Genomic DNA, 15,023 nt, shown 5'->3' with positions numbered 1-15,023 from the left:
ATTCAGAAATATTCTAATGACAGACTCAGAAGTGCTGTGCAAGGAAACTTTTATCCTGCATAGATTTTACAGCATGAAGTACAGAAATTTCTTTGTCATTCTGCAGCTGTAGCTGGAAGAAAAATGGGACAAGGTTAAGGTAGCTGGGAAAGTGAATTTTAAACTCCATTTCCTGACAGAAGTAATCCTAGACATTTTAGTTCCCTATCCTGTGTAACAATTTGACCTAACATTAGTTCTTTAAAAGTGCCACTAGATCCATGGTGGCATTTTAACAGGATCACTGCAGAAGGCAGTGACTCCAGCTCAAATCCTTTTAGCCACAACAGCCTTTGGAGCAGCCAGGTCTGAGTCAGGTACACCAGTGTGTGAGAACTGGAGAAATGGTCTTGGTCCAAGCTAGGGAACTCAAGGAGTCTGCACATCCAAATCCAACTGGCAGGATGGAAAACTGTGTTGCAGCTTTCCAGAACACACTGTCACAAAAAGGACTAAATAGACAAACTCTTCAGTACCTTTTACACAGCACAAGAATCAGCCACTGATGTGTTTAATTCACTCCCAAGTAGCTGAACATACAAACCACAGGAGGGCACCAGGCACAGAGGGAAAATCTGTTTCGTTCTCCAAAGCCAGCAGCAGTTCTGATGGATCATCTCTTTGCTATAAGCAAAGCTGAAATTCCTTTGCACATGAATGCACCTCATCAACTTTATCCTCCTTCCAGTGAAGGAAGCAACTTAATAAGGATTGCTGATTACTAATAAGGTCTATATTCAATACCTACATCTACCCAGGCAGATGCAAATTATTGGATGTTTCAGATTTTGCCTCTTTAACTGGGAACACATTTTTTCTTATTGTTTCAGACTTTTCTAGTAGATCTTATTAAATGTTGGTATTTCACTGATCTGCCTGGCAAACCCCAACTCTTACAAAAAGGAGGGTGAGAGGGGTGTGAAACAGCCAGAGCAAGCCTGAAATCCCCAGCAAATACAAAGATATACCTCGAATAAAAGTTCTGGCTTGGAGCTGCTGGAACTGGCTCTGTAGGGAAACTTCCAGCAGCTTTTCACAGAAGCCACCCCTGCTGCCCCCACTACCAACACCTTGCCACACAAACCCAATACATCATCATGTTATTTAGGGCTGGAACAGACTTTCTTTCCAGTCCTATTTTTACCCATAAATCTTGTCTGTCAACATCTTCCCCAAATCACAATTCCTAATATATGTTGTGCTTCAGTATATGCCCTGGTGACACACACAGGGAGCAGTACACACCTAAACCTGGTTTTGTATCCTGCCTAGGTTTTATTTGCACCACCAAATTTGTTCCCATTCATCAGTGTTTATATTGTATTCGTTTTCTTGTAGTTAAGTAGCTTTGTTAAACCATTCATTTTACCTTAAGGATTTGTGTGGAATTATGGCCACAGATTAAGACTTCTGGCCTGTATTTTTCATTTACTATCAGCATTCCATGAGTCACATGGATGAAAGGGTCAGTAGTGGTGGTTTTTTTTAGACTTAAAAATACTTCGAGATTTTTACAGCTGATTTAAAGTATCCTGGTGGAACTGGATAAATGTCACGTAGAAATACTTAGAGGCTGTGTCTTCCAGGGAGCTGTAATGTTACCACAGTTTGGTTATAAGCCATCCTCTTAAGTACTTAAACATAAAAAAGTGGTTTTCTTTCTCACAATCAAGGTACCTATTGACTACTCATGACAACTACCTGAATATGTTCTGCATTTATGCAATGCCTGAGGTTTAGAGGGGCAAGAGCCAGTTAAACAAGGGATGAACTCCCTTGAACAAATTTGTGGGTGCTTTGCATAGTAGTCAAAGAGAATTCTTGTGCCATGGGTGTACAGACTATTTTAGCTTTAAAACCCTCACTATAAAAGCCTCATTACCAGTCCCTAATGATTATCAGGGTTCAAAACCCAGTGCTAAACAAGGTGATTCGAACAGAGTCAATTCATTAATCTCTAATCCATTTTTTAAAGCATCACAAGGTTTGTGCACGTGCATCTGCCTCATGTTTTTGATTCACTGATTGACAAAACAAGCAGTGCTGAGTACAGCACCAGGAGCATGTTCTTAATCCAGCCAGGACTGGAAGTGTTTCAGAGTGAGTTAGTTGGGATATATTAGATTGATTCTTTTCAAAGATTCTTATGCCATTAACAAAAGGAGGGATTGGATGAGAGCCACGGGAGCTGTTTCATAACCTCCTGTGGCCTTGTTTTCCAACTGACTGTGAGGGCCACTCAGGTTCTGCTGCTCAGGTCAGACATTCTGGACCAGCACAGACAGTTAAGCCTTGATGGAGTCAGGCTTCAATTACACTTTCTGCTTTACACTTAACCTCTGCAAAGCAAAGCCTCTTACACATTACAGGGGTATTCACAGGGCAAAATTTAGGCTACATCAACAGCCCTCCCCACTCTTTTTACACTGATAGAGCTATAATCAGTGTTTGTATCTAAAAATCTATGATTTATCATTCTGTATCATACATATCACAGTCAGATTTTTCTTGAAAACATCCTTATTTCATTGCACATGCTCAAATTAAACATTGTCTCACACAGCTGGGAGTATGACAGGCTCACTCAGCTGAGCTGCTGTCCTTTCTCCTCTGTAAAAAGAAGCCATTACAGAGATTTCCTCTTCTCCATCAAAATGGTTAATACAAAGAAAAAAAAAAAAAAAAATTATTTCCCTAACATGCTTTGGCAGCAACTAAGATGAGCAACTACATGGGGAAAAGGGAGCCAGGGTTGTTCCCACCTATGTTAGGAAACCACAGTCTGAGAAGAGCAATACTTCACTGGGAAGCTGAGCCAGGACTATTACAGTTACCTCAAATCTCCAAACTTGTAACAAATGCAATTATGAAACTGGCACAAGCAGCAGTTCCGAGGGTTCTGTGCACATACACGTTTGTGTCTTGGCTGGGAGGAGGAACAGGAAAAAATTACACTCCTAACCCTAGCTTTTTAGCTAATTCAACCATTAGCTCCACAATGCCTCTTAATGATCCCTTTGCTCACAGGGAATCATTTGCATTGAGCTCCTCAAGTGGAAAGACACAAAAAGGCATTACAGCCTCTGCAGCCCATGAGTGCTTGGTGTTCCAACTCATCCCTCTTATGAGAAAGTTTTGTATAACTTTGTTGGTTCTAGTTGTGGGTTACGTTAGGTCCAAATGGAGCAAATGTTGAAAAGGGACATTATACAAAGGTCTCATACCTCAAGTCACTGGTTGTCCAGAAGCAAGAAAGTAAATATAACAAAGTAAAGCATAAAAAAATTGCCTCACCCAGCCCAATATTATAAGGCTTAAGAGATTATATGAAAAAGGATTTACAAACTTTGATTTAAAAATAAGAACAAAAGCAAAATGGTCATTATTACATGTTTAATACGGAAAACACCAAACCTTTTTTTATTTGTACCAGATGTGGATAGGCAGATGGGAACTGTTGGACAATATTCACAGAAGTGGAATTAGGGAAATATCCATAATTAATAGCATGCCTGTGGAAACATGTTCTGTGCTTCAAAAAGAATTCAGGTGGTATTAGAATTGGAAGAACCTCCTTACCCTGAAGATGTTGACAAATTTGAAGAAATTCCAAGCAGTGGAAAAAATCCTGATCAGAGAAACAGATTATTTGTCCACAAACATTAAAGGAAGCAATCTTCTGCTCTCAATTATACCAATGTGACCCAGTTAAATTCAGTGGCAGTGTACCAATAGAACCAGGAGAAAAGCTTGATTGAAATATATGATATGAAGGATTTGCTTAGAAATGCTCAGAGGAAGAATTCCTTTTAGGAAGGAAAGGGATTGGTAAAACATTTTGGAAACAATAGGTCCTGTAAGATTTAAAGTGCAAAGAAGGAAAGTACAGCCAGAGAATGTTCCACTGCAGTAACATCTAAATATCCAGAGGAGGTCCTCTGGGATATTTAACAGAAGTCAGAACACAGCCACTCACTGTACAGAACACTTACACTCAGGAGGTCTTCAGAGAAAGCCATCAGGCAGTTCTTCCCCTGGATATCCCTGTCATGTATGAAATCCACACAACATCTGTGCTCATCTTTTTTATGCCTACATCCATTGTTTCTCCCCACCTTAATTCACACAGTAGTGACTAAAGCATGATGAAAATTCATCTATCAGTTATAAAATACAGTTGCATTGCCTATGTGCTCTGTCTACCAGATGTTCCCTTTTGTGTTCATAAAGAATGCATTGTGTAAGAAGAGCTCCTCTAAGCAAAACCTCACCATTCTTGGTTTAATTACAATGACGCTGCAAAAAAATGGGACCAGAAAGAGAGAAAGCTTATCCTTGCCTCGTGGACAATAGGATCAAGAGAGAGTTTCCAGGACAGATCTGACAATACGTATATAGAATCAGAGACTTGCAGAACCCTTAAGGCTGGAAAAGACCTCTAAGGTCATCAAGTCCAACCATCAACCCAGCACCATCACCTTGTTCACCACTAAACCATCTCCTCAAGTGCCATACCCACGCTTTTTTTGCACATTTCCAGGGACAGTGACTCCACTACTCTCCTGGGTAGTCTATTCAACAATTTCTCAAGTTTTGACAACCCTTTCAGTGCAGAATTTTTTCCTAGGCTCCCATATAAACTTCCCCTGGTGCAACTTGAGGCCATTTGCTCTTATCCTGGCATTTGTTACCTGGGAGAAGAGACCAACCCCCAGCTCACTGCACCCTCCTTGTCAGGGAGTTGTGGAGAGCCACAAGGTGCCCCCTGAGCCGCCTTCTCTCCAGACTGAGCCCCCCCAGCTCCCTGTTAGATAAATTTACCAGTTGCACGTCACAGCGTGCATTAATTTGCTCTCAGAGTTGGTGTGCATGGTGCAACACCTGCCCTGCAGTGTGTGTTCCCTGGTGTGCTGGTTATCCCGTGGGAACCGGGCTAAGGTCTCTGTCGCTGCCCTCTGTAACGCTGGGATGCGACAGGAGCGATGCGACAGGAGCCCGCACTCGGCCGTGCCCGCAGCCCCGGGCAGCGGGAGCCACCTGCGGGAGCCACCAACAATTACAGCCCTAACCTGTCCCCGAAGCCAGCTGGGGACGGGACACCTTCCCTAGGGAGAGGACACCTTTCCCTCCCCCGTCGTGTTATCACATTGGCCTTTCAGAATGCTGAAAGTTCTGGATATCCCTGGGAGACTGCAACCAGTATATTCCTATTGCTGGGAACCAATACGTGGCTAAATATGTTCCAGGTCTTGTTTAGAGTTAAATTAGTATGTAAGAACCCCAATTGCTGTTCTGGACATGCTGGACCTTTCACATGAGCTGGAGTGGTGCCACAAGTGACACTCCTCATGCAGCTTCCTCAATCCCTTTGGCAGCAGTTTGCTGTCCCCTGGATGCAGTTTGCTGTCCCCTGGAGGGGTGTCCAGTGCATCTGGAATCGTGTGTCCCAGAGATGCAAACACAGCCCATCATGGACTTCCTCCAGGGAGGCTCCAGAGCACCTGCAGTGCACGGCTGACATTGTCTGTGGGGTAACACAGGATGTCTCAGTGCAGCAAGGCACACATCCCACCCAGGTCACTTGAGCCACTCAGATGACTGTGCCACCCACCCCTGCAACTCCCTGATGTTTCTGGCTCCAGAAATCAGTAGAAATCTTAAGCCAAAACAAAACCAAATATGGAGTTTAGCAAAGGAAAGAATCGATCTAAAATTAAATGGGATTTACTTCTCCTCCCAAGCTCTGGATGACACAAATTTCAGAACAGTGAGATATGGACCATTCACAAGTCAGTGATCAAAATAGCATTTCTGATGGAAAGATTCCAGATTGGCCTCCAGCAACAGTAACTATGTTACCGTAAGGCCAAGTCTAAAAAAGCCCCTAATTCCTAAAAAAGTCCCTAAGATATACAAAGGGAAAGAGCCATTTTTCCACGTGTCCTCATGTGAATATTCCCCTCCTTGATCTCTGTGTGACAATAAGAGAGCTGGAGTCAATACAAAACTATTTAGTTGGCTATCCCTAAGTTCTTTACATAGCTTGTATTGCTTTAAATATCTTTTGCCCCCTGAAAAATTTAATTCATTCCACATTCTTCTGGGAAGGCTCAGGGCTGGTGTTCCAGCAGCGTTCCTAAGGGGAGCCTTACAGAACTGGAATGTATTCACAGGTACTCCCCCTTCCCCCCAAGTGAGAAATCACAATTATGGGGTGCAGGGAGAATTTACATCATTTGGGAGACAAAGGTTTCATAGTACAGTACAACTTAAAACAGACCACAAGCCTGCATTAAACACAATCAACTCCAGAATAAAAAAAATATAGAATGCAGTAAATGGCTTCAAGGGATCCTCAGCCTATGAGTCTTTTTTTTTTTTTTCTGTTGTTGTGGGAAATCATGTGCTATTCTGCAAAAAAAAAAAAAAAAAAAAAAAAAACAAAAAAAAAAAAACCAGGAATGTAAAGGAGTCCTAAAAGCAATGAAATCCTAATAGTTTTTTAACAGACCAAATGGATTTGAATTCTCCAACTAAATTAATTGATCATAAGATTGATTCATAAAAATTCATACTTTACCAATGCTGGTCTGCAGGGCTGTATGACCCTGGCAAGCATAAGGGTTGTGGTCAATGAAAATAAGACTTGTTCTTCCACTCAAAGCTGCAGATCCCATCATGCCTCAGGTTGTTCCTAGTGTTGGCATGTGCTGGTGTTTGAGATGAATGCAGAGAGCAGGTTTACAAAATTTCCAAATCCCGATTTAGTGAAAACTCTTGTTACCAACTTTTCTAATGACGTTTTACCAACTTAGTGAATTTAACATTGTATTTTCCTCTAAGCTCTGGCCAAAGGGAGTGTGAGCTGCAAACAAATGTGTATGGAAAGATGTTCAGACTGAAAGGAGGGAACAGATCTCATCTCCTTGGGGCTGCACAGAAGTCCTTCCTCTATGGAAAGCTCTCAGTGGGTTGGAAAGGTGCCAATATCTTCATTTGACCAGCACAGTTCAGGTGGCAAATTTACAGTAAATTTGATGTACCCAGCCTAATTTCTACTACATTCACGTTATACAAAACCAAGATGCTTTTCTACTCTTCTTTGCTCTAAAAGATATGGAACTCTGGCAACAGCACCTTTTGAGAGCACTCCATTGCTGGCGAACATTTCTAGTTCATTTTGTTCAACAACGGAACAGAAATACTTATTAGTCATTGCAGCTAAACCACTTTATAACTGGCATAGTCGTAATTGATAAGAAATCAATTCCTTGTGCCAGCTGCATAATTTCATTCACAATTTTACTTCATCTTTCAAGTAATCGCAAAAGCCCTCAGGCTCTCTCCAGATGCAGAAGAGAGAAAACCTCTGTTACTCTGTTTTGGGAACACCCTCAACTGCCAGTTCAATTTAACACCATGGATTTCTGGATTTAACACCCTTGGTTTTTAGGCTTCATCACAAAGCAGGTGTTTTTACTCATAGAACAGAATTATCTCTTGCAGTGCAGAACATCTGACTTGTACATCAGATTGCAGAGTAATTTTAGAATTTTCTATTAATATTTCTTTACAAATCTTTGTTTCAGATAACGCTGTATACCAGGTGGTTATAGCAGTGGTATTTACAGGCTTTTTATCTACTCAATGAGCTTTTTTAATTCTTCCTAAAGCTGGATTTTCCTTTCATGAATAATTCATGTCACACCTATCAGCTCATAGGTTTGATCTTTATCTTTTTCATACAGGCCTTGGCATCTCCTACGACATTTTAGGGGAAGAACCTGTTTCCTTATGAAAAATATAAATTGCTTACTTGAACTTTGATTTCAGAGCTATTAATGTGCTAAGAAAGTATATTTTCAATTGAAAGTAAAGGTTTTGGGCTTCTTCAAGGATAAAACCTAAACCCCCAGCATGACATGACTGTAATCCTATTCAACAACACACACAAACCACAAGTTTCCAGTTCCCTGTCGACAGAGAACAGTCATCCACAGTGCTAAAAAGGCAGTTTCCCCATTAGATGCCCTAACAAAGTTTTCAAACTATTCAAACACAGAGGCATAAATCAAGAAAACAAAGCTTTTGCAAGATGTTACATATAAGTTACACTAAGAGGTTAAAGAAAACCATCTGGGCATAAAATGTAAATACAGCCAGCATAAAAAAATTAAGAGGAAAATAAAACCAAGCATGCATTTCAAATGCCCCAAAGACAGAGCTTTCATTCTGTAAGGCCACTGAAGTTTAACTCCGATCATCCAGCTTGGACAAAAAAGTCATTTTTCAAAATACCAATGAACCAGGGCACTAAAGCTTATGCAAGATGCATCTTTTTTCAACGTTTTGGCTGATTTAAGATACAGTCCTTCAAGGTGGGGAATTATCAGCACCTATGAGCCAAAGAAAGAGATGGTGACTTCCTAAATCATCATGGAAAATATGTATCAGGATTAAACGTAAAAGGTTTGGTTCAGTTTCCTGTATTGCTGAACTTTCAGTTTCTGAAGGGTAAATAAAGCATCCTGGACTTGCTTTATAGACCCAGAAGATTCTGAGTAACCCTGGGAGGAAGAAAGAGAAGAAAGTCTGAATACACTCCCAAAGACAGGGCTCTGCAGTGTTGGAAGGAGATTAGAAAAGACCTCAACATGCTCTAACCCTGTAAAGCAACTGTCTTTCAAAGGAGTTTACAACAATCAAAGAAAAAAAGTATTTTTTAAAATCAAAACCTAGAACATAATGGTATAAAATGCCCAAACTCTGGATTTTTCCTGCTGACTTAGTTCAGATCACTTACATAAGCAACATACTTGAGATTTGATTACATAGCTAGATTTTTTGTTTATTTATTTACTTTTAAACAGGATGCTTGCTTGGGTTTAAGTTAGTTTGGGGAAGGGGAAGTAGGAAGATTTTGAAAACAAACAAATTACTTACAAACAGACAAGCTAAAAAAATAAACCTGTAGTGCCAAAGCTCTCCCTGTCTCTCAAGGCTGGTACCTTTGGAGTCCCAGCACATTCCTGAGCTCATGGAGTGACTGGGAGGGATCAGCAGCCTGGAACACTTGGCAGAGCCCAGCTCACAGATGATGAGACTCAGTTTATCACTGATTTCAGAGATAACTATCAAGACAGAGATTTCTGGCTTAATTTCCTGATTTGAGAAGGGAGTACGTGATCCCAATCATAAACCATCCTGTGAGCAGCAAATGATGTCTTAACAGCATTTATAGCTGAAGTTTAAAATACTCATGGAGTTTGTATAAAACAGATGTGAATTTTCAAACTAAACTAACAAACTATTTTCCTAAGAGGAAAGAAGTTGAAGCAGCAGAGGAAAGCTCTGTGCCTTCCTCTGCTTCTGAGGAATCACAAAGGGAGTGATGGTTCTCTGACAGCTAATGTATGGAGTTTCAGTTTTCCTGCTGATCTGTTTTTATTCTCTTCTTCCTAATTATTTTTTCATAGTCTGCCTTTTGCACTTCTGGGAAATTCTATCTACATGTGCTTTGTTGATAGGGCCACCTGTTTATTTTAAAAATATATGGTTTTTTTTTCCCACAGATACAATATTTTATTAGTCTTATGTGTTGATAAGATATTGTCCCAGATATTGTATTTACTTGGGCCTTTAGCCTGAAATGTGCATCTGTTCTCAATCCATCCATAGGAGCCCTAATCTCTAATAGGCTCTGAACCCAATGTGTTGGGTTTTTTCTTCTCTCCTTTCCTAAGCCAGCTAATGTGGAATAGCCTGGGCCATAATTTCCCTGGTTTAATCAATCTTTTCTAAACCATCTGACCTTCAGTTTTCCAACTGTGTAAACCTGTCTTGACCAGGAACAGTCAGAACAGAGGAAAGTAGCAACCACTTCTTAGGCACATGCAGTGGATCAAACAATCACATCCTTCTCTTTCGGTCCTTTAAGTTGATGCTACAAACCAAACATTAAAATAAAATAAAAATAAAATAGCTCCATGTCATTTTCAGGGAGGCCAAATGCTCACAGAGTACGTCCTTTAGTTCCAAAAAGCATACACTGAAAAATTTGCTATAGAATCATTGTGTGCAGTCATGGTGACTGTCAGGAAGGCAAGAGCAACTAAATAAAATAGTGAATAAAGTTTTTCACTGAAAATTGGCAAATAAATCTGAACTTTATTAGAAAACCTCAGGCTCAGAGGAGAATTTTCTTCATAGAAATAAAACATGCCTCTTTAATTACAACTTAACATATTCCTGCCAAGGCACTGCTGTGAAACACAGGCTGGAAGCACAATGGAGGCTTCCAGCGCCTGGTGTGGCATTGCCTTGAGTGGTGATGGGCTGGAAAGATGCAGTTCTTCACAAACAGTGTGAACTGGGACCCAATCTCCTCGTGAATGGCAGCCTCAGACATTCTGAAATTACAGATTCTGTCTGAAAAAAAATCTCTCCAGAACATCAGGAAAACAACTTTTAGTTTTTGGCAAAACAGACACGGGTCCCAGTGGCTCAGTGCCACCGTGCCAGAACTCTGCAGAGTGAGAGTAGAAGAAATGCATGAATTAACTCAGTGTTCAACCCCTCCCCTCAAAACCATGAAAAATGGCTTCTGTAGTAAATAATCATGGAGGATTTACCACATATGAGAAGAGTACTGAGTTTAAACAGTGTCATGCCCTTTATCCCACTACGAGCTCCAGTATCTAGACATTTGGCACAGCTGCTGTCCTTGTGTACTCTCACAGTTTGGTAACAGGAGCCACAATCTCAGTACCCCCGAGAACTGTAAATTTGTTACTTTATTTGTGTTGCTGCCTCATAACTTCTCCTTGATCTCGCTTTCTCTACTTATTTTTCTGGCAGTAAAACTCAGTAGATTAATAATGCTATTAATACTTTACTTTCTCTGCCAGATCTTCTTGGGTGGCCAGCTACCACGTGTGTAACAATCTTTGCTTGCTCATATCTCCTTGTTCTCAATTCCACTGTTTTTACCTTTTTTAAAGTTATATTCTGCAAATTTTAAGGCCTCAGTGCATTTTCAGAACTTAAGATAGAAACTATTTGAAAGCAGTGGTTACAATTCATCAATAACTCATGCATATTTTCTCAGAGTAACTAAAAGCAAATAAAGGTACCTGAATGACACTCTAGCTGGTCAGACATCTATGAGATTTAGTGGAAAGCTGATAATCATTATTTAATTCTAATTTTATGCTATTTAACTGGAGCCTGTAATAATCCTCATTGGTTTTTGCAGCTACCCTGTAGTCAGTGATTTTCTGCCCATCACTATTATGGCAATGATGGACATTTAACATCCTTGCCTGCAGATTCTGACTCATCACAAAGTGAATACAAGTCCTATGTCTTCTTCAGCTATTTGTCATTATAGAGTCACTGCCAGTCTGACTTTAACTCATACACACATTAGGTTAAACTTCTCTGGCAAATTTACAAATATCAAAAGCAGAAACTCTGACTCCTACTCCTCTGTTCCTTGACTGAGAAAAGATAAAACAGTAAAAGGAAAACTGCCAAAACAATAATAAATTACCCCAGAGACAGGGGTAATAAATTACATTATGGCCTTCCTAATGTGTGAAATGCTGTTACTCAAAACTGGAAAGGCATGGAAACAATTGCACTTCAGAGTGAGAGAAGTATGATCCCAGATCTTTTGTTCCAGTTCAAACACCACACACAACCCTTGCTAACAGCTGCGGTGAATTGTGCCTCCTTAGGTCAGCAAGGTATACCCAGAGAACAGCTTGAAGCATCATTGTTTCTTTGGAAGTGAGAGTCAATAAAAATACTGACAAAGGAATGCAGCCAGGCTCTTGGAGTTGTACAAATTCCAGTCTTCCTTCATCCCCTCCCTCATCAAGTCCTTCAAAGAATGAAGCAGCTTTTTGAACTTGCCTTTTTTTTTTCTAATTTGCCTCAATATTCTTTTCGATGCTTGCCACAATGTATTTTCTAAAATATATTAAAAGTAACACTGTAATAAGAAGTTATCCCAGACTCTCTATTTTCTCCAAGCCTGCAACAACACAACCATGGCTGGACAATATTTGCAGCCGAAGAATTCTCAATAGGGAAACAGCAGACTACTTGGGAAGCTCAAATGACAGGCAACCACTCTAAACAGCCTGGTGCCTGCTTAACTCTGCTTTAAAGAAGCACTCAGAGGCAAAAAACAGAAGCAAAACCCCAGCCATGCTGCTGGAGGGATAAACCTTACCCTTGGCCAGGGATTAATATCTCATTTCTTCCTTTACCGTGTTTCTTTATTCCTTTTCTCTACATCCTCTACTAATGTCCTATTGTATCTTTTTACTTTTTGTTTATTCCTTCTCTTGTTCGCGTCTGTTGTCTTTATAATAGGAAAGATACTTCTGTGAAAAGTGAGTTAATTGGCTTTCTCTTTTCCCCATCCTTTGTCTATTGTTTTTCCTCATTATTTTTTCCATTGCCCCACAAAACACTGCTACCTCCCCTGTCCCATTTTGGCTGATGCCCTGGTATTCCCCCCTAGGAGCTCAGGGAGAACACTCTTTTGGCACCCACTCTTTCCTTATAATCTGATTTACTGAAACTTGCTTCACCAACCCAAATAAGGGAGAGGGAAATGCAGTTGTGGAAATGTGAGAAAGCTCCATCAGCTGCAGTCAGAACTTCCATGCAGGTTGTATGGTACAGTTCCTCTCCTTCTACCTCTCTTCTTCTCCACTCTTTCAGCCACACAAAAGCTAACTCGTGTACTTAAATGTACAAAATGTAAGAAATCCTGCTATGTCTAAAGCTCTGCACTGCTGTTATTCCCAGGCTTGTGTTCTTAAGCTGAATGTGAGGTCAAGACCCTCCACAATAAGTACAACCATGTCAATGAGAACAGATAAATAGATTCAGAATTCCCATGTTACGTTAGGTTTATGTTCATCTCGTAACTCCCTGTGTTTACTTTGCAGCCCTCTGCCTCTTCTGGAAAGGGCTGTTCCTTCTGAACCATCAAGGAAGATGCTGTCAACTCTTGTTCTTCCAACAAACCAGACTAAACAAGACATTGCCACAGACATGAATTTCATAACTGGGGCTGCTTTGGATATCTGTGCCATCTGGTATTTACCAACAGCACCTCGAGCTGAAAACTGCTTGGTAACCTGGATCTGCCTGCAATTACCCCTTTGCCATAAGACATGCTGGGTCTGTAATCACACCTAAGTGGAATTTTAGAAGGCACAAACCCAGCTGTGCACCCCTGTGCTCTGCAGGGAGGGCTGGAACACTGCACGTGCACCTTGGCAATGCATGAGCTTCCTTAACCTCCCTTGATCAAACACAAAGTCTGCAGGTGTTACCCCCGGCTGCACTCACAGCCCCTGAGCCCCCAGACAGCCTTTCCAGGGACTGCAAGGATTTCATCTGCTCAGCCTCTGCACCAAACTGGAATAACCCCAGAGGGCTGACAGATCACTCACAACACTGATGCCCAACTTGGCCTTGTCTTTGTGTTCAGCCATTTGTGCCATTTCATCCCAACAAATCTGGAGAATTATAATATCATGCCATTGCAAAATGTAATTTATTCACAAAAATAGGTTCAGGAACTAAAAGTTCAGGTTTATCAACAAAGCAAGCTGCTCTCAGAGGGCTAGGTGTGAGCAGCACTTGCAGTTTATCATGTCACACTGTTTAAAAAATACAAGTTCATTTTTCATTTTATTTTCCCTTTACTAGTTCAGACAGGCAGACACTTGTTTATTTCTCTCTGAAAGTCTTTTCTTAGTGAGAGATAAGTTACTTGGGGAGAGGAAAGGTTATATATTCAAACATGGTGTCAAAGTTGTTGCTAAACTGATGAGTCTCAGCTGTGGATCCTTCCGAAAAAGAAATGGTCAGACCGGCATTTGTCTTTAAAATTGGATTAACCAAGAAGTTGCAATAAAGAGTCATTAACTTCATTAGTAGCTGGTAACTGCTGCAGAACTTTTCTTTATTACACAAGGCAGCACCAGAAACATTAATCTCTTACAAATGTTAAGTACAAATTTGAAGAGCAGATTTGCTACAGAATAAAGGTTGTTATGACCAGCCTGTTTGGTTTTTACATAGGTGAATAAATTATTATCACACAATATTCTGACTGCTGTACATTAACAGTCTGGTCCACCTGGGAACATCATATACAATAAATCAGGTTTTTACCATCAATGTGCACATTTTTTTGCACCACATATTACATTAAACTTTGCTGCAGACTGCCCTTATTGTGTAACAAGATGGGCTGCTAGAAAACACCTGTCTCACCTATGGATTTGTAAATAGATATTCCTGTCTGTCAGGGCTCCAACACAGGGCATTTTTAATAGTTGCAGTCACCTGCAGGTCACATCACAGAGCCACAGCAAGAGAAAAGCCCCGAAAGTGCTTAACCAGGGAAAAAGGAATCATCAGAACCAAGAGAAGCCAGGCTTTTTTGCAAAATTCATGCTCTTAATTAAAAGCCAGCAGATGTTGTAAAGCTCTTCACAGCCAGAAGGGTTATGAACCACATGATTTGCAGCACAAGCTTTAGGATTTTATTCCACCCAAGCTGCTGCATCTCTGCTCAAAGAGAGCTGAAAAAAGTACCCCAGTACCACCCCCACTGCTGTTCCAGGAGCTCCCAGGGCACTGGCCAACACTCACCTCTCCAGCAGCCCAGGGCACCCCTCCCTGCAGGCTCTGCTCCAGGCAGGACAGTGGATTCAGGGCTTGTGGTCTTTTGACTTTCCAATAAATGCAAAAAAAAAAAAAAAAAAGCCTCTTCAAAGGCATCCAGGCAGGCTTCAGCTCCAGGAACGGGAGTTCCCAAGGAGGAGCTGCCAGAGAAGCACATGGATTTCACTTTTTGTATAATAACTTGAGGATCAGCCATAGCTCTGGGGACATCCCCAGTCTCAAGCCCCCTTCCTCCAGCGTATCTTTACACCTCCCTCTCCTCCCAG

This window comes from Vidua chalybeata, chromosome 17 (assembly GCF_026979565.1).
Source record: "Vidua chalybeata isolate OUT-0048 chromosome 17, bVidCha1 merged haplotype, whole genome shotgun sequence".
Taxonomy (NCBI): domain Eukaryota; kingdom Metazoa; phylum Chordata; class Aves; order Passeriformes; family Viduidae; genus Vidua; species Vidua chalybeata.
Note: the sequence above shows the minus strand (reverse complement) of the source record.